Source organism: Falco biarmicus, chromosome 11 (assembly GCF_023638135.1).
Source record: "Falco biarmicus isolate bFalBia1 chromosome 11, bFalBia1.pri, whole genome shotgun sequence".
NCBI lineage: Eukaryota > Metazoa > Chordata > Aves > Falconiformes > Falconidae > Falco > Falco biarmicus.
In genome coordinates this window covers 12683172-12703859 of record NC_079298.1, presented here as the reverse complement: position 1 = coordinate 12703859, position 20688 = coordinate 12683172, and the positions used below count along the sequence as shown (strand labels likewise).

The 20688-nt window shown below is 46.3% G+C and overlaps 1 protein-coding gene across 2 annotated transcripts in view; it reads right to left on the bottom strand.

Annotated features, from left to right (window-relative positions):
• Nucleotides 1–20688, bottom strand: part of TMEM275 (transmembrane protein 275) — a 46848-nt gene that overhangs the window by 16191 nt on the left and 9969 nt on the right. Inside the window, exons 3-5 of one of the 2 annotated variants that reach the window (XM_056355375.1) lie at nucleotides 2298–2402; nucleotides 177–376; nucleotides 10–94 (exon numbers count right to left, since the gene is read on the bottom strand). The gene's annotated coding sequence lies outside the window, so the exon portion shown is untranslated. Of the gene's footprint in view, nucleotides 1–9; nucleotides 95–176; nucleotides 377–428; nucleotides 1033–2297; nucleotides 2403–20688 lie in introns of those variants that run through there. The other variant, XM_056355376.1, reaches the window with a different exon arrangement.

Genomic DNA, 20688 nt, shown 5'->3' with positions numbered 1-20688 from the left:
ACAACACACCTGATGCCAGCCCTGTGGCAAGCGTAGCCAAGATCTCAGCTCCCACATTAAGAAGCCGGTCACCAGCTGTTTGCAGAGTTAGTGACTGCAGGGAACAAGGCAAATGGCAAGTTACACACTGGATGGGGTATAGGTAATTCTTCCGCAGCTTAAGCACGTGCCCTCACCTGCTCTCCATGCCCAAAACTGCTGTAACCAGCCTGGGTGCTGCCAGAAATAACCGACCAGAGGCTCTTCTCCAGCTTGTTGCAGAAGAATCCGGTAACGAATCGGGCTGGAGCTGACTGAACATGAATCACACTCCCCTCTTTTTTAAACGATTGCTTTCATGATCTCCAGAGAGAAGGAGAAAGGTAACATGGAGATGCTGAAAAACAAAGGTCAAAGAGACAAATCACTGAAGAGGAATGAACACTTACTTCTCTCTATTCTCCAGGCACTACTCCAGCTTGAGTATTCTTAGTACAGCAGCATCCTCTACTGCATCGTATTGCATGTCACCTTACAGGTCGTCCTAGAAATTCAGGCAAAAACAAGCTTTGAAGAAAGGGGTTCAGCCCCTGCTGAGGAAGAAAACTCTCTCCTCCTTAGCCTGGGTAATGCCAGCAGCACACTGCATCATCACTTGAGCAAGAAGGCAGGAGAAAAGCAGTGCTGATCAGGTATGTTGACTGCCTGGGCTTCCAGAAAGAACCAATTGGGAAATCTCATTTCAGACCTTTCCAGAGATGCAGTGTATCCCTCCAGGGATTCCCTGGCCCTGTAACATGAAGTTCAACATAGCTCAGTGTTCTCTTCCCCGCCAGAAAAGCGATGATGGGAGAGCACATGGCGGAAGATTTTCTGGAGAAAGTCTCCACATGGCACGTGTGAGAGACAGTTCCACACGTGGCAGAACTAGTGTTTCATGTTTGCTGACTGTTGCTGGGTAGAAACCAGAGTGGCTGAACTCGTTCTTGGTGTGGCTCCACATCGCTCAACGGAAACGGCCATAAGCCATGTTGATTTAGGAACAGTGGCTGTCAGAGGGAAAGAGACTGCCAGGGTCATTGATTCGAGTCCCCTGCTATCACATTGTATAATAGCATCCATACGGCGCTCAAGCTCCAAAGGGGGCCAATTAATACCAAATGACCTGTGAGCTGTTCCCTAATTGCACAAGGCAGCAATGAAGGCAGCCGTGCCCGCTTCAGGTTGGCTGTCGCATGACTCCATCACACTTTCTGCTTAATGGTCCATAAACCCAATAAAAAGGCTTTACTGAAACACTACATATTTAGGGCTCCACTGAAGCAATAATTCTGAGTTTTGCATATGTGGCCCTGACAACCTGGCAGACTGCATTCACGTGATTAAAACCACTGCTAATTCAAGAACTAAAATTAAAGGCTAGATTTCCCACTGGTATAAATCAGAGCAGATTCGTTGCCTTGCAGAGTTTTGATAGCTCACAAGCATTCATGATTTGCCAAGTGGGTTTTGCCAGACTGATGGCTGACGGCTCCCAATTTCAAACTTGCCAGGAACTGGGAAAACCTGTGGTTTTTACAGACAAGATCCCAAGCCTCAGCTAACTAGGAATGGCATACCTCTGGGAGAAGCTGTTTGTTCCCAGCTTCTGCTGAATTCAGAGATTAGTTTAAGTCAGAAATTTCCGACCGAGAGGCAAAATTGCCTGCCTGCCTTTTCCTATTGTCAGTTCCTGACTCTGGTTTACATGACAAAGAAATCTAGCTCAAGCACTCTTGCCACCCAAAGGCTGGGCTTCAGTGTCACCACCTCCCAGTCTGAAGCAGGTCAGAATGGTGACTACCACATACGAAGCCCTTAGACATCCTGCTGGTTTTGTGTGGTTTCTCTCTGCAAGAATAACTGAAAAAAGTGTGAAGGGTAAGGGTGATCCATACTTTCATAGAGAATTCAAAGGATTATTGTTGGGACTGACACTGGAGTCAAAGTGTGTGAGCAGACCCATGCTTACAATAAGAGCAGCACACCCACAGCCCAATTCCCCCACACGACAGGACCAAAAAGCAGCAGCCTGTGATGCTGCCTGCTGAACCATACCCATCACACGTGGAGCATGTGGGAGACAGAAAGTGCCTGGAAGTTTATGGTCCAGTAAGATCATTAGACAAAGGTCAGTGCAAAAACATCCCCCTGCAGATTTCCACAAGGCTTCGCAGAACTGGCACCGCTCTGTGCATTTACACTGCAGTTGCCTTTTAAGGGAAGGAAACGAGACTGAATCTGCTGTTGCTCCAAACCAATTCTAAATGCCACCACACCTGTCCCAATGTTTGCACTCCAGCAGGATCCAGCTCTGTCTCATGGCTCTGTGCTGTCTCTGGCAGTTCAGAAGAGGGCAAATTTCTGCAGCAATGTTCATCTGTCTATAACAGCAAGTACAGAAAGATAGAAGCAAAAAAGAAGTTAGTATTTGTCATTCCTAGAGGCAGCTGCGAAATTACTGTGCAGCGGATTTAAACCCATGAAGGAGATGCCTCCTTGTACTGTGTGTAATTAAAATCACAGGACTCCGCTGTGCAGAACAACAGTATTAATGTGCTCAGACCCAAAACACAGATGCAACTGGACCTGTCAAACACAACAGATCAGCTGCAGCTTCTGGCTTGCAATGTCCCTGCGTTTCTGAGCACTGGGAATAGCCTGAAGGGGAAAGCTTGCTCTAGGTTTGCCATGGTCCTTGCAGTCTAAGCCTCTGCTATTGACAGCTGTTGAGGCAGAATAGGGAAGGTAGATTATTTTTTACCTAGTCCCATATGACTGTTGTCACGTCAGGAATGAAGCTTTTGTTGTTTGTGAATGTAAACCCAAACTGGCTTTTCTGATCAGAGAGACTTGGCAGCCACATTTCACACCTAGTCTCCTTCAGGACAACTGCAATATCCAGCATACTCACTGCATCTCAGCAGGGATAGCTCCTACTTTTACTCTGCATTACTTGGGAGCCTTATTATCACCTGCAGCACTGTCTTCATCACCTAAAGCATCTGGGCCAGCTGTTCCCAGATTTGTTAGCAGATGCTCCCATCCCCATGCATGTGCATGCTGTACATACAACACTTTCAAAGCAGGGATCAATTAACCCCCAATTAACCATTTTAGCCAAAGACTGTAGGCAGAATACCTTTATTTCCTCATCAGGTTGCATCTCCTCAGTGTGCTGGCAACTCCTCACCTGTAGAGCACTGAGCCCAGCTGAACCCATCAAGCCCCTCCATTCAAAGAGCTGTGACCTGACATGGACCCAACCTCTCTTGCACAATCCACTCATGCCAAGACTCCCACACACAGTCTTGAGGAAGCTGAAATCAGAACAGGACAGTGCTGGGAGACAGACTGAGAAAGGTATAAAAGAGTTGTCTTTGTGCCACACTGCTTGGGATTTGGGCCCCGGACAGAATGGGGATCTCAGCTGGGCAGTCAGTGGGTACCATCAGCCTGATGTCCAGCATCATTAAAGCTTTGCCTCTACCCTCTGATTAGATGATCTACTTCCATAGCACCTTTGTGGTTTGTTGGGGTTTTTAAAAATAATCTAGAGATCATTTTCCCTCCCTTCACACAAACAAACAAACAAACAAACAAACAAACAAAGGTTCTAGATATTCAAACAAGTTCCTCCTTCCTATGTCACCCTCTGGAAATACTGAGCTGAAAGTTAGCAGACAGAAAGCATCTGTGCCAGTGGCTGTCCTGTTACACAAACAGTACAGTAATTTTTTATGAAGCTTTCTCAAACAGGAAGACATCAATGGGTCAGTCATCAGCAAGAGGCAAATATTTTTAATTACCTTGCAGGGAGGGTTATGTCTCCTGTGGTTAATTCTCAGAGATTCCCACTGGCAAACTAATTAGCAAGCAGCTTCACTGGAAGAGCAGGCCTGAAGTTATATGACTTTATTCACCCAGGAGGCAAACACCCAATTCATTCTCCTCTGTCACATCCTGGACTTCCCTGCTAGCCAGATCAGACCAAAGTGTAGCTAATGTGGAAGAGACAAAAACACATAGTGTGCCCATTAGGAACTCTAGCTCATCATTTCAAGTGCAGTTCATCAGAGACCTCAGCGTTACATCTTCTTCTTTAAAAGAAGTGGTGGTAGAGATTTTAGTCCAAGGGCTGTTGGCTCCTCACAAACTGAAATTTGAGTGTGTGTTAATATATTATACTTTATACACTGTATATTACATATGACATATTATAATTCTTTTCCTTATCTTCCCCTTCTTCTCCAGGAAGAAGGCACAAATACGTCTGATATGCATTTGAGCTGCCAAGGTAATTAACAGCCTTGATGGGGTAGGAGTCGTGATAGCGAGGTCCTGATCCAGCAGAGCACTTAAATACATGCTTTTTCTAGGTACTGGCCTATTGACTTCAGTGGGACTACTCACGAGCCTTACGGTAAGTATGTGCTTTCTACGGTCAGTACCTTCGCCAGATAAAGCAGAGGTTACACCACAAGAACCAATGATGTACATGGGAATACAGTCAGGCCCCACACATGAAACATCACGTGAACAAAGAACTGCCCTTCCAAGAGCATTTATGGTCTTTGTTGGGATTACATCTTTGGTGAATTTAAGGACGTTTCTGGGGATGGGATTTAGGTGGTGTCACAAAGCAGCAGTGGTGAACGGGGCTTTTGACCATGAAGAAAACCAGAAATTATGGTATCTGAAAGGAAACAATCAAATGTCATGTGCCCTCTGAACTCAATTCTGGTGGCTGAGTCAAAAGTACAAGAAAGGGGGCAGCCATCTGTGCCGCCCTGAGACCAGGTAACCTGCCACATCACTTCAGCCTTGGGAACCACATCCACCAAGCAGTCTGCTGGCCTGCCCACAGCGTCTTCCTGCCCATCTAGTACTTATGTATCCCATTGAGCAAGGTACCACTGTCCAGTTGAGCCATGCGTAATATCAGAGGCTGATTGCAAGCATGCTCACTGGTGCAAATATGTTCATTTTGCTCATCCACATGGGGAAAAGGACTCACATGGTGATTTAGACCATCAAAATCTACTTCTTAGCGGAGACAGGCTAAGCTAGTTACCATAGGTAAAATAATGGATTAGAGCTTTCCACATCTTGATAATTTCACCGTTTTCAATGGTGCCCCCATTCAACTTGTCCCTGGACATGGAAACCAAAACCCCATTGGAACAGATGTGGTGTTGCTTTGTAAGCCAGCAAGAAGAGACTTAATTTGTGCCTGTTATATCCACCTGACGGTCAATTTGTAGCATGCCAGACCGCAAGAGATACTATTTACTATGAGCATAAATCACATTACTCTAGCCAGTTTGGATTCCTGGAAACTCGAGCTTTGAGGGATGTCAGACTCAACATTATCAACAGATGGTGTTTCTGTCTGAAGAGAAGACATGTCCTGGATCATCCTGTCACTGCTTAGGGCACTGATGCTCTTGTTTCTCACCCAACAGTCTTCACCTAAGGGCTGAGGCTTTACATGGCAACACATGGTCTGCAAGGATGATCAAGACCTGGAAATACAGTGCACTGTACAGGCAGTGCAGAAAAGCAAGGTTAGGGTGATGTAGTTCACGTCCCTTCAAAATATTTAACACCTTGGACACAGGTGTGCTCTCTTGAAAGTTTTTGTGACTCTTGAGGCCCTCATGGCTCAACCTGCAGTACAACAGTGGGACACCTCACAAGGTAAGTCCTTAACTCTTCAAAGCAGCTAAATAAGCAAGACTGAAGGGAAAATTAAAGATAAGAATTGGGAGTCCTTATTCATCCTTACGTGAAGGTCAGTGGGTATCTTATCCTCAACTGCAGGGTGCAAAAAAAGCCCAGACTGCTTGGATCCTTCTGTGGTTTAGACAGATCTCATGTAACTTCATGGAAGTTGTTGCAGTGACTTCAGTGAGGTGTGCACAAGGTCTGTAGGATGCTGCCTTGTGAATATTTACCCTCTGGTAGAGAGCAGATGTCTGCAGCTTCCATGTGGGATATCAAGTTATAACACAGCAAAGCACAGATCATTAATCACATCCTTAAATGAAGTGATTATAAGGTCATCATGTCAAACACCACCTAGCATCGTTGTGCCTGTACAAGTTTTATTTTACACAGGGCCTGATGAAGCATCTGTTTAAAACACTTGACTCCAACTCATCTGCTCTGCTGCAAAGCCTCTCTCCTAATGCACTTAATCTTTCTGCCTCTCAGGTCCTACAGAACCCTCCCAGCATCATCACCACATGCAGCGAAGAGGTTCTCCTCTCACTCAAAGTGCCTGCTGTCAGGGTGAGTTCAGCTTTCAGACAATGCAGACCAGTAGTGCTGTGTTTGTCTGTAGCAGACACAACCCCGCACCAGACCCCATAACTACTCACTGGTCCCCAGGGAGTAACTGCCTCTTGCAGGTTTGAGATTAGCTGTGTGTGGTAGACATCTTTTTGCCTTCAAAACCAGGATCCAGAGGAGGGAAAAAAAATCCCGTAACTATGTGTCATGAAAACTATGGCAGCTCACACATGATTAATTCAGCATGGTTTGGAGTAAGATCCTTAGCAGAAAGCAGCACTGTAGTCATATAACCCTTGCAGAGTTTTATTTATAGTAGCTGAAGACAGAGGTGAAGAACCTCAAGTCAAACAAGTTTTGTCTCCTGCAAAGAGCAGTCGCCATTGTTTGCCCTCAAGGCAACCAAATATTTTCTTTCAAGCAACTGGCACAGAACAGAGGTTCTGATTTCACAATGCCATGCATAGACTGATGGGATTCATAAACCAGTTAATTAGGAAACATACTTCTCTCTTGCAGCACACACCATTTCAGAGACGAACCAGCAGGTGATGGTACAGGTGAGTTCAGAGCAGTAGAATCTAGATGAGCACTACCAGCCTGTAACTCTGCCAGCAGATACGAGAAAGCGTTACCCAGCTACTACAGTTAAGTGGACAACTGATGGGACAGGAGCTACAGAGGTGCCTTTCTGTAGGCAGGTTTTAGTGCTATTTAATTCTAGAAGTCACTGAAACCACCCTATATCCCTTTCCCCATCCCACACACAGACTGCGCAGATACAGGGAAAAGCTGTCTCAACCATCAGTGAGATGCTGATAACTCCTGACCAAGACCAGGTAAGAATTAAGCACGGGGCGCTCTGCTATCATCACCACCAGGGTAACATGAAATTCTGATTAAATCTCACATCCTCTTTAGCAACACTTGCAGAGCTGAGAAATCATACAGTGTCATTAGAAGCAGATGTTGTTTACAGGAGCACTCTTCCAGTACCACAGATGTGGTCAGAGCCAGACACCCCTTCCCTCATCACCTTTCAATACGCTTTTTGTAAGACTCACATTTCAGCCCTTCCACAGAGATCAAGGACCAAAGGTGCCAGGTGCTACATAAACACATGGATGTAAGGAATTTCTGCCTCAAAGAGGGAAATGGTAATACACACATCTGGCAGAGTGTGAAACTGAGGCAGAGAGGCTATGTCAAGGTGACATCCAGCCCAAGACCATGGTCCAGACCCCACAGCCTGGGAGCCAATGGGGAGCAACTGCAAAGATGCTGGGAATGGACCGCCCCACTGCTGAGGGGACCAACAGCCATCAGCTGAGCGATCAGTCTCTCCAAGGTCTGCAGAAGATAAGGGTTTAACTCTTTTTCTCACTAAATTATTTGTCAAAAGAGAGTAAGGACACTTAACCTGCCTGTGTGAGGAGACACTGTTTGCCTATACCTTGTGCAACAGAAGCAGTGCCTAGAATTATTCACTACTATTTTAAGCAAGTAAGAAAAAAATAGTCTGTGTATCCAACATCCTGAAGATCAGACTTCAATAAACAAAGCAGCAGCAGCTCAGGCTGAGAGTAAGAAATGGAGGCTGGGAGAGAAAGCCTGGCTGGTGCTGGGGAAAGATCTGCAGGACCTTATGATGCCAGGGCTGATTTGCAATCATTGTCTCAAGCCCAGCAAACAAAAGACTGCCCCAAAAATGCTGCAATGTGTTGGATACAGGATGAATTCTCTGAAAAGCCTGGGAAGCTGCAAACATGACTAAGGAAGAGAAAGCAAAATAAACCCAACAAATGGAAAGACCTTGGATGAGTTTCTGTGACTGTTTAGAAGGAGTAAAATGGTTTCCTCTGAACATAAGGTTCCCCCTCATCTTTCACATGTGCTTTTTAATTGATCATTAATTTCTCTAAGAAAGGACAGGCAGATACCCAGGAGTATGGAGCCATTCCCCCAGCTTTCTGGTTCAGAGGAGGACTGAACTTCCCCAGCCTCCTCAGCAAACAGCATGGGGATCAGGGCTTCTGCTTAGCATTCATTTGCAATTCTAACCTGCTGCTAATTACACTCCCTGGCCATACAGTCCCTGCCCAGCCAGTGCAGAGTTTAACTCCACCACAGAAACTCACTTCTTAATGACTGTCACTGGATTCTGTGCCAATTTGGTTTTCTCAGCTCTTCTCAGGATCTGGGAAAGATGTTCATAAGTGATGAGGCCATGACATAACCTCTCACCAGCCATCCGTCAGCTGCAGCCACTGACTTTCCACACTCCCACCCCCTCCCAATTATGAACTGAACTGTGTTAGCAGCACCAGATAGTAATTTTACTGTGCAATCAGAGCAGGCTGGGAGCATACACAGAGCCAGCTCTAGAGATTCAGCTAATGAGGGGCACCTCATTAAGTACCTTGGGGAGAGCTTTCAGCAAACGTGTTTTACTTTGCACTCAAGACGGGCCTGGAGCATTCACACCTGCTGCTGAAAGGAGCCTGCTCAGGACCACTAGCTCAATGTCTTATTTTATTATAATTTTATATTATATAATTATATATTATATATATTTCTATATGTAATATATATTTTATATATACAATATAATATTATATATTATAATGCCATATCTGATGATCTCTAAATGATTGTGTCCCTCATCGCTCCTTGCTGCTCCCTTAGCAAGCTTTCCAGCCATCACCTTACTGACATCTTTCCTCCGGTGAAATTACTGGGGATACCTAAGTGCCCCCAGCCCTCCCCCTCTGCTACCCCAGCTGCCAGGCTGCCTACAAGAGAAGCTGGCACTGCTTTGGCAGGAAAGCAGCAGAACTGCCAGTCTCCAGCATCTTCTCCAGCGCCTCCATCCTCCCTACAAGCTCCATCTTACCAAGGGCACCACATTTTCTCTGTCTCCAGGCTTTTACCACCAGCTTGCCCACCAGAAAGCTGATCCCTTACCTATGCCACACACTGCTCACAGCATCTCCAGGCACAGAAGGATCACAGGCTCAGCTGGGTGTTTGTCATGTTTAACCCCATTTTATAAAACTGGAGGCAAACACTCCTCCCATACCTATCTCACCCAGGGGAAATCTTCTGTTGGCTCCTCTGCCTGTTCAAATGGGTGCAATTTGATGCTGGGCAGATTGAAGTGCACTTCCCCAAGATTTTCTGCTCACTGCTGGGGCCTTTGCAACACCTACTCATCTCAGTGGGAAATGGTATATGCTTCACGGAAAGAGCAAGAAGCCAGTGTACCGAGTATGTGCGTTTCTCATAGTTCTGTGTGCAACTGTAGCTTATTCCTGATTCAATAATATGGTGATCCCAGCTTCCAGAGAAAGGGATTAAATCAATGATTAATTTAAAGTAATTTATACCTTTTAACCATTCAAGCGTATTTCCCAGGCTGAGACCTGCAAGCCGTGCTGGATCAATGCCTGGAAATCTATGAGTGTTATTTCAGGTGTAACTATTTATCCCCTGTAGTACAGCAACAGCCTCACCGCTAAGGAAACAGTTAACCCCTTGGCTCAGCCAGAGTGCTGATTTCTGGCATCCCGGATCCAGTTTACTCATTTGCTGCCTCCAGGGATCATCCAGCAGGTCTGGGGATGCACAAGTGCAGCATACAGAGAGATGATTTTCTCATCCAACTTCCCCCTGTGGTTCCTTTATAGCTCCTGTACAGCCTTAGCCCATTCTCGGCATGGAGCCAAGGACCAGTGCCCCCAAGGTCCATAGCACCCTGCAGGCAAACACTCAAGGGGTTCCTGGAGCAGCCCAGGGGACAACAGGCAGTTTGCAAATTTAAGCCCTCCATGTGTTTATCCTGCTACAGAGTTTTGGTGGGTTTTTTTCCCGACCAGGAGATTTTGCTCAGCTCCTGATTATTATTACCACACCACCCACAACACAAGACGGAGACTCCTGAATCCCAGCTGGCACCTTTGGTATGACAGTCTCTCTGCACCTTGCTCACCCCTCCTGCAAAACCTGGTTAATTGTATTTTGCGCATCTCAGTCTCCCTGGCTCATCTGTTCAGCCATACACTCTCCTGCTCCACACCTTGCTCCAAGCCTCCAGCCACCTGACCAGAGAAATAGTGGCAGAGTGACTAAGTTGACAATGAGCCAGTTTTATAGACAACGCAAAGCTGACTCTAATACTCTTGAGTGGCAGCAGGGTCTGTGTGGGGAGAGAGTAGCAGACAACTTGACTGCAGGAGAAATAAAAATAAAAAAATTAATGCAATAAAATTTCCCCAGATAGCACATGACCAGCAGTTATTTCACAAGTGGCATGTTTGTTAGAAAGCATTAATAAAACTTGCAGTATAACCCAGGAGGATTCAAGGAAACATTACACAGGAATTTGCTGCAAAGTTTTACGCTCTCAGTACTGAAGCTCAGTTCCAGAAAACAGAGTCTGGGGTGGGCTGGAAGCTCTCCCTGCTCCCCAAAACAGGCAGGAGGAGAAAACTGGGGGGAGAGAAGCATCTTTTGGTGTGGCAGGAATCTCTGTGGGACTTAGCATTATGCCCGTAAGGTAACAGAGCATCTGAATTGGCTGCTGGTCCCTCAAAGGCAGAGGGAATTGCCCCACACATTGCTGCAGAGACTCATTGATTCAGGTTTTGACCTGGCCTTTTCACTTGCCAGAGCAGGAGGACTAAAATCAAATGTCTGTTTGGCTTCTAACTGTACCCCCAAGTCCTTGTGAGAGCAGGAGACAGGACGGAGGAAGGGCAAGAGCAGGACACACCTCAGCACAGAGTGGAGATGAACAGATGGAGAAACAAGAGCAAAGCAGGGAGATACACACAGACACACACATGAACAGCACCCCATAAGCCTCACTTCTGAAGGAAACCTGGCCAAAACCTAATTAAGACCTGTTCAGATCCTAGCCGGCTGGACCCAGCAATAAGCACATGCATTTCAGAGCTTGGCTCCTGCGGCACCGCAGCTATGGGTCTGTAGCGCCAAACAGCCAGGCTCAGATTCACTGCGCTGGGGATGGGGCACGGAGAGGTGATGCTCCAAGCCCCTGCCTCACTGTGCAGTGAGCAGTGGTCACGCTGGTGCCTGCCCCACACCGTGGCTGCATCCAGCTGAGATCACTCTGCAACAGGGTAAAGGGAAGGGAGGGTAGAGAAAAATAGCAGCCTCTTACAGAGTCAGCCAAGAATTAACTCCCCTGATCTCCCAGAGAAAGTGCCAGCAACCACCTCTTCTGCTTGTTATCATTCCTTTTCCATTTACTTTTAATTTGCTCAACCTATAATTTGCTACAGAGGCTGCCCAGTAGGTATCATGTCAGAGCAAACTATTATGCAGGTGCTGCTTTTAGCCCGGAGCAGAGAGAAACACGTCAACATCAGGACTGGGGATACAGCCAGGAAAGCTGCTGATTTCACTGAGAAAACACCAAACATAAATCGTGTCCTGCTTCCACCCTGTAACACTTCAAGCTCCTTGCAACAGCAGCATTAGAAATCACAGCACAATCAGGACATTACACAGACCAAAGACAAAATGCCACAGAAACAATGCAGGGACACTGATCACACAGGGAATCCACTTAGGAACCCAGAAGGACCAACCCACATCAGAAAGTCCCCGTTTTTCAAGGGAGGGAGCTGCCTCTCTGCTCTGTGTTCGCAGTACAGCACTGGATACCACAGCTCCTTGAGTGCAGATGAGCAGCAGAACTATGCAGAGCTGATCAGAAGTCTTTCAAACCCTTGTTTCACCAAGAAAAGCATACAAGGTTTCACCCAAAACATCTCAGGTTCCATGAACCTAGGCTGATCTTGCAAAGATTGGAGGATGCCTGCTTTCCTCCTAGAACAAACGAGGACTAGCAGGAGGTCCTACAGCTTTCCGACATACGAATTAAGAAGGGCTGAGCTCCCAGCTTTGCAGCAGAGACCTTGGAGCCTTGAGATGGCTACAGAGATCCCACAGAGCCTGAGGGCCATGGCAGTGTGCAGGCCAGAGACAACAACTCCCAAAGCCTCATGCAGCTATTAGGCAAAACTGGAGTCAGTGTAAAACCCACCGACATCCCCAAGCAGCTATCAGGCCTGAGAGCATTTAGCTCACACAACAACATGACTCTAAACCAAAGTCTTCTATCCTGCAGAAAAATTGGATTTTTAAGCCTGCTTCAGACATGCAAGGACAGCTACAATCCCCACACATAAATAACAAAAGTTATTTGGCTGCTTAGATGTTCTGTGATGGGAGGAAAGTGGTGTGACTCAGACCAGGACAGCCTTCAGTTCATTTGGAAAAGAAATCCACAATAAGGTATTCTGACACTTGCTAAAGCCTTACTTGTCCTGCTGACCACCGTGGACATCCAGCAAATATTCTGGGTTAGACACCCAGTGCCTGAGGGCGATTCATTCTGGTATGAAGGACACAGAGTGACTTCAGGCCAGTTTGCAAAATGACTCCAAGCTCGCACTTTCCCCTGTGTTCTTTCACTTTCCGTAAAACTCCCTTGTGTAGGCAGCACCGCTGCCAGGCAAGCTGTATTTTAGACCCTTCTCAAAACATTCTTTCTAGCTATTTTTGATGCTTTTTGGAGTGGAGCCCTGCAGCTTCAGCACTGCAGGCTCTGACCCCACAGTGGGTTAATGTCCCTGGTCCTGCCGCATGGGGCACTTACACAGGTCTTCTAGGTCCAGCTGAGGACAAATACTGATTCTAGTATGTCAGAAGCAATTTCTGTCAAACACCACACTGTTCAGCTCACCCACAGGTGAACCCACAGAAAACAAAGGAGTAAAGGCAACATGTGGTCCCCCTGCAAGCCCTTTACCCAAACCAGGCTCCTGTAATGTTCCCATAGCCCAGGTACTGCCAGGTGTAATCCCCAGAGCCTGGCATCCTGCAGGTGTGTGAGAAATGCTCTTTGTCTATGCCTTCTGCCTGATTTTCAATAACACAAGGCAATTTTGTGGCCAGTGGTTTCCATCAGCTCCAGCAAGAGCAACCCCTTTGTAGGTGTGGGGATAGGAGAAGACAGTTTTGGCATTAAACAAGACCATTCACCCCTGAACAGCATCCCACCCCGTCCTGCCAGACCTGAGCACTCTCAGAGGCTCATCATCCTTTTGTCCTAGCTTGATTTCCTCCTTTTTCCCCCACCTACAGCCTCCTTTAACCCAGCACAGGTCTCCTTCTTCCACTTCACGTGTGGTCACGACATCCTGGGCCTCCGGGGCTGCAAGAACAGAGCAAGGCTGCCTGGGGAAATGTGCCATTAGGGCGAGGAAGACTTCGTGACTGGTTTTGGTGAAGATTTGGCACTAGAAAGCAGGAGATGGAAATGGGTAATTCATCACTGGCTGTGCTGGACCATTTGGTCATTGATTCAGAAGGCAGGAATTCTTCCCAAGATTACAGCTGATATATCCCACCAGGAAAGCTGTGACTTTACAAGCAATTATTTCAGGATGAAGATGAGCTGCCGTTTGTAAGTCTTATAAGAGCAGTGTGACCCAGTGTTTTTCACCCACTCTCCTCCTGTTTTCATCCATCAGAGGAAGCGAACGTCAGCTCTCTCCAAGGCCAGACAACTTCCACTCAGGTTTCACCACCAACTAGTTATTACAAAGAGGTAGGAAATAGAAACCAACCTGGGATCATAGCAGACATGAGCTAGGAAAATTCTCAAGTTCACCGTCTGTGGTTAAGCTGCCTATTACAAGCTGAACAAGATGATTAAAGGTAGTTGTTATTGCAGTTTAGAGCCAACAGAGACAGCTTGTACTGGGAAGTACAACACATTGTGCCTGAGAAAGCCCACTGTAAGCATTAGATTACATTTGCTCAGAAAAGTATCAGGCTGAAAGATGTAAATACTCAAATCTTTGGGCACCAAACAGCACCAAAACAAAGAGAAAGCTGAATGCCATTCAAAATGGGGAAGAAGCAGAGACACAGGGAGTGTGGCTGCACTGGTAGTCTTTTAGACACTGCTAAAACAGTGCTGCTGCAGGAGGCGAAGCAAAGGGCTGCAGCAGTGAGGCATAACATGTAGGATAACAAAAAGGTCTTGCCACCTGTTTCCTTGCTTCTGATGAACAATGCCTGCATCTGCATCCAGCATTCAGGTCTGGCAAACCCACTAGGGTGGGCATGACTGCTGTGGTCAGTGCAACTGTAGCTGCTCTTCAGGACAGGATTGAACCCATACAAAAGATGCTGACAGACAACTCAGATGTGCCACAAAGGAAATCGTTCTGGCCCTTTTTCATATGTTGAGATAAAGTGGCTTCTGTTGGATCACACCACAAGGCTTTAGCAAGGCTGAGGACTAAAACCACTCTTTTTCCAACCATTCTCCCTCACCCATATCATGCTGATACAGGCTTCATCCTTATTTTCTCTCTCTGGGATAAACCATATACCAACTGAGCATGGATCTATCTGAATCTGCAGCTTGTAAAGACACATAACAGCTATTGCATCTAATGATATATAAAAATAGATGTACTGATCCTATTAATGTACTAAGCTCACCTTAGGGCAGCAGGAAAACCTTCTCAAAGCCTGCTCCAGTCCCAAAAGCCTTAATTTCCACTCTTCTTCCTTAAATCACAAGCTGGGATGCAGCTGGACAGGTTTTCTTAATCTAGTCAGACAAAGATGCAACACCAATACCAAGGTCAGGTGCTGAAGACAGCAGTGAAACATGAGCATCGCTGACCCGCATACAGCACACACATGTGCAGCAGCTTTTGCTAATTTTACAAATGACATTTTACTAAAGGAAGATTTAATTTCAGGTTTTACCAGAACTGGCCCCTCCATTTTTTCCACCTTTTGCATTAAGTATCATGATGGTCAGAGCAGAAAAAGATGTGGTTCTGTAATAGTTTATAAGCCTCCCAGCCAGTGTGGGAGGGAAGTTGTGCTCACACGAGTTTTTAAGAAGGTAGGCTAGTAAGCAGAGAGGGAGAAATGTTCTTGCTGAAAGAAGGGCAACAGTTGGCTACTGTCAAGTGAATCTAGATAGAAAACAAGAAGCTCTTGGCCAGGGCAGACTGAAGCTGCTGTGCAAATGCTCAGCATTAAGATAGCAAAGGCAACTGCATCAACGCAAGACAGAAGCTGGCACAGGTATCCCCACTTTTCCTGTAGTTACTGCCCCACAATAACTTGCTTTGGTAATAAGCCATAAGCAGAAGAGACAATGAATGCTTTCTGCAGCCCCCATAAGGAGACATCCAGGACTCTGCACTACTGCTGGAGTCCTTAACGGCCCATAAATAAAGCACCTGTGTTAAGAGACATCCCATTCCTCCCACTCAGGCTGCCAGCAGCATCCCTTTCCTAGCCATGGCAAGAACACTGCGGAATAAAGGACCTTGTCCCTTCAGAGCTGGTGCCTTATTTTAGCTATAAGCAGTAGGGCCCTGGCAACTGGAAAGGAGCAAAAGAGAACAAAACAGCAGTGAGAGCTTTATGAAAGCACCAGGAAACCTATGGCAATGCCCCCAGGACAGAGCAGCAGGGCCTGGAAGAAGGAGAAACAGCAAGCTCCATAAACAGACCAGCTCATCCCTGAAGCCAGAGTTCTCCAGTCCAAGACTCCTTCCCCCCAGACCACAGAAGGGAGCACATCTTTAACGCTGACATTGCTTTGTTACAAGCAGAGTGAAAAAGCAACAGTCCCATAGCGTTAGGCTACGTGAAGACAAAAGCTAAGGTCCTGTAGACTGGATAGCCCATATAAATTGAGGAAAATTCATTATTCCATTTCCTCTCTTGAAACTGGGGGCAACCTGAGGCACAAAGCAGTTCCCAGGATAGGCGGCTGTGCACATAGCTCAAGTCAGGGATGCCAGAGAAAGAAAACATGAGATTAATGCATCAAAATCTCCAGGGAATCAATCTGATGAAGAGAAATATTGCTTTCAGCGACTGCATTTTTAAAATACATTGTGTATTTTATTAAATTTCAGGAATCACAGCACGTACATTCTTGCTTTGTACAGACTTGGCCCCTGTCAGGGCTTCAGCTTCTGTCTGGAAATAAAACAATGGGGAAAATCTGTATTCCTCTCTAGCCATGTTCACACAAACAGCAGCACAACTTATTAATATAATTAGCGCTCATAATAGATCTCTGTTCTTACAGCTGTGACAACACAGACACCTCAAACTATACTGCTGCCTCTCCAGTGTGAGCTGGGACATTGTGTCCTCTTTCAGCATGTTAAACCACTACCACAAAGAAAGTTCTTCCTAATAGGTTTTCCATGGAAACTCAGGACAACGGATGATTTTGTGTTTCGTGAGAGTCTATGGTTCCCCATCCCAACTTCAGAAACAGTCCAGTTAGACCCAGTCTGGACCATGCCGCTAAGAAGCCCCAAGCTGTTCCCAGCTCCCTGAGCTGGACAAGCGGGTGCTGTAGTCTGTGTCCCTGGAGAAGGTGGCAAGAAACCCTGAGCTAGGCTTCCAGCTGGGAAGGCTGAGGTGCGCTATCAGGTAGGTTCATGAATTGGTAGACAGATCAGCAGGGAGACATGTCCATCACGCGTGGAGGAGAGATAAATTTTTAACAAGCAAGTTACATACAGAGGGACAAGCTGGTATTAAACCTATTTTCCACTTCCACTTTGCAAAATGCCTTGCCAGGTTCTGTGGTTCGTTCGGTCTGTAGCTGAACTAGATACCTAATGCACCCTAAGGTAAGCAGGTTGTTCTGGAGGTGGCAATTTTCAGTATATTTGTAGTGGAGATGGAGACAAAAAGTGGCAGGGAACAATCGATAAGAAATAGTGTGGGAAGTGTGGAGGGAGAGGCATCCCCCAGACCTTCCCTTCTCACCCCTGCATTACCAGGGGGCTCACAACTGCGGCCTTTTGAGCTGTAAAATGTAATCTTGGGACTGGTGATAGCCCTGGAATAAATTCTGAGAAGGGAATCAAGGATGCAGATTGAAAGACAACATGGATAAGCGCCCGATGGGCAAGAATCAAAAAGACCTATTATCCCTGTAAAGTATACAGACACACAGCAGCAATCATTAACTGCAGTCAAGTGTATTATCTCTTCATGTGCTCTTCTCCTGTGGACCCGATAATTCGTCTCATCCTACACCTTAAAAGATCTGATAGCTGGGAGATGCAACAAGTGAGAACTCACACAACAAGATATCATTAGTCTGACTACATCTACTCAAGGCTGTTTATTTTTCTCCAATACAAAGCAGAAACATTTAGAACTTTGATGTACAGTCATGAGAACAAATGAACCAGGAGCACAGCAGATCTGTTAGCTCTTTTGCGCACTTCTTTGCTAGTTCCTGACTGCTGATGTTGTGTGGCAATGATCCCTTTCATCAGCAATTACTTATTAGCCATACAACTCCAGTCCGTGCACAGCCACTGCACTGATGTGCATGAAGCCCTGGCTGTTTCCATCCCCAGGGGAGCAAACACACCCCTCACAGCCTCACTATCCCCCAGAGCAGACTTTTTTCATCATCCTCCCGCTCTCTTTTTTGTTGTTGTTGTTCTAAGAAAGAAACTGAAATAACGATGAGATTGTTTCTACCAAGAGGTGGTGGCGGCAGCTCTGAAGCTCTCATGAATTACAAAAAGTCAAAGAGGATAAGCCTGCTGAGTGGAAACAGGGCGATATCACTTGCTGTCATCAGAGGACCTCCTGGGAAGAGCTGAACCCTGAGTGTCCCAAAAATTAAGAGTGTAAATTGATATGTGCTCCTTTGCTTCACAGAATCTGTGCGTCATATGAGGCAGGGGTAGCTGTTACCACAGCAACTAATCTAATCTTTATTTTAATTTTTGTTGTAGTCAGATCACAACAGAAAGGAAATAGCCACGCTCAGAATTAGAGGAACTGTATGTGCAAACACATGCACAGAAAACATACATAATTGCATACACAGCTGTAATTAAACGTAAAAAACCAGTTTTTATATGGGGAATACACTTAAGGAAATCGAACCAAATTGGACTCAATCTCAGAGACACAGAGAAAAGAGATAGCTCTATGCACAGCCATCGTGTTGAGTGTAACTGAGCCTATCACCGTCCTAGGGAAAAGGAGTGTACAACTTCTGTATCTTGCACTTGGGAGATTATCCCGCCCCAAACTGCCTGTCAGTTCATTCTCCTTCCTGTGAACACTGCTTCTGGAGAAGAAACACAGGGACCTCTCAGCCATGTCCTAATACAAAAGCCCTGATACCATCCCAAAAACCATAGTCCAGGCAACAATATGCCCTCAACATTGCCATCCCAAAGTTATACATCTCAGGAAGGGAAATGCTCGAGATCTTCCTTTCCTGACTCACCACATGGCTGGCAACCAGGGCAGGGAGCCAAACAGGCCAAAATTAGGAACCCCATGTTTAAAAACCCTCAAATTCCAGGTGTCAAAATGCTTGAAGCCCTGAGTAGGGAAGCATGCAGTGCCTGCGGCGCAATATCCAGATAAAGCTGGTGTGCCAGACATTCCTTAATGCCAGGTGGCAGACATGGACAAAAGAAAAACCTTAAGCACGTCCCCAGGGATTCAGGCACCCGAGTGGTGTTCTGGTTTCAGCTGGGATAAAGTTATTTTTCTTCCTAGCAGCTGGTACAGTGCCCGTGGTTTGTATTTAGTATGGGAATAATGTTGATAACAGTGATATTTTTAGTAGTTGCTAAGTAGCGTTTACACTAAGTCAAGGACTTTTCTCGTACCACCCCACTAGCGAGCAGGCTGGGAGGACAGAAGAAGCTAGGAGCAGACACGGCCCGGACAGCTGACCCAAACTGGCCAAAGGGGTATGACATACCCTATGACATCATGCTCAGCATATAAAGCTGGGGGAAGAAGGCAGCGGGGACATTCAAACTGATGGTGTTAGCCTTCCCAAGTAAACATTACACGTGACGGAGCCCTGCTTTCCTGCCTGCAAATGGGAAGCAGTAAATGAATTCCTTGTCTTGCTTTGCCTGCGTGCACGGCTTTTGCTTTACTTATTAAAATGTCTTTATCTCAGCCCACGAGTTTTCTCACTTTTAGTCTTCCGACCTCTCCCTCATCCCACCACGGGGGAATGGTGGGGAGTGACAGCAAGTGGCTGTGTGGGGCTTAGTTACCAGTTAAACCATGGCAGTGGTCACCAGTCAGATACCACCTTAGGCCGCTGACATCGTCACTGGCTTCCAAATATGACAAGCCAGATCCTCTCCTGCTCTGAACTGGGACAGACAGTTCCCATGTCATCATCAACAACGTTAAACTGTTTTATGCTGCTTTTGTTTTGCCAGAGTGTCCTTTCACAGGAACTCTTTTCGAGTTGGGCTTTTTCTTTTTTTTTTTTGTAGTTTCCTTTTATCTGGAGAGCAGAATTTTCTGTGAAGGGGTTGCAGCCAGAACACCAAACTGATGCTGCTTCTATCAATGCAAATCCAGAGGAAAAGCTGGCAAACTTTCAGCTTAAGACGACAGCACACAGCAACACTCATCACCTGCAGGACCCACCCTGAAACACCCTGAATCAAGACAACAACTTCAGCTCAAATCCAGCCTGTCTTCTGAGCCATGAGGCTGCAGGAGTGTTGTGTCATGGGTGGACGAGACAGGAAGGAAACATGGAATATCAAGACTTCTTCAAGCTTCATAAAGACAATGAAGATCTCTGCCTTTTGCTGACTGCACAGCACACCACCAGTTCATGAAGTCCTTCAGCTGCTGACTGCCAAAGGCTAGGGGTTACAGGCAGGGAAAGCATCCTAATTACATGTCTTCCTCCGACATCCTCTCCTGGCCACTGACAGAAACAGGATGCAGAGTAAGAGCGTTTAGCTTGACCCAAAACAGCCCCTCTAATTCTCAGCAAGAATCCAAGATGTTCCAACCTCCAATTTAGAGGAGGATGGAATTATCAACCCTTCCCCTCAGCTATTGCCAAACTGGACTCCCACCCTGAGTGCCAGATCTTTTGCTAGCGCGGGAGGAGACACCAGGATTACAGAATAACAGGTCCCCTAAAGGTAAAGTTCTGCTTTGAAGTGGTGATAACTTGGGCAGATGGGATCGGTGTTTAGAGAGAGATGGGTGTTTGCACCTGGAACAAGCACAAGCAGAGGAAGCAGCTCAGTAAGTGATACAGGTTTAGGTATTTTTAGTAATGCAATGCAGCAGTTAACAGAAAAACTAAGAAGGAAGAGCAAGAAACAATGAAAATCAGTTCAGCTTTAACCAACTTCAGAGGGATCACACCGGTGCATCAAACCAAGCTCCTGGCCATCATCTTTACGGGCAAGCAGGAATAAACCCATTGCTGTCCAACAGAAGGCCTAAGCTCAGAGTGGGGCTGAGCACACC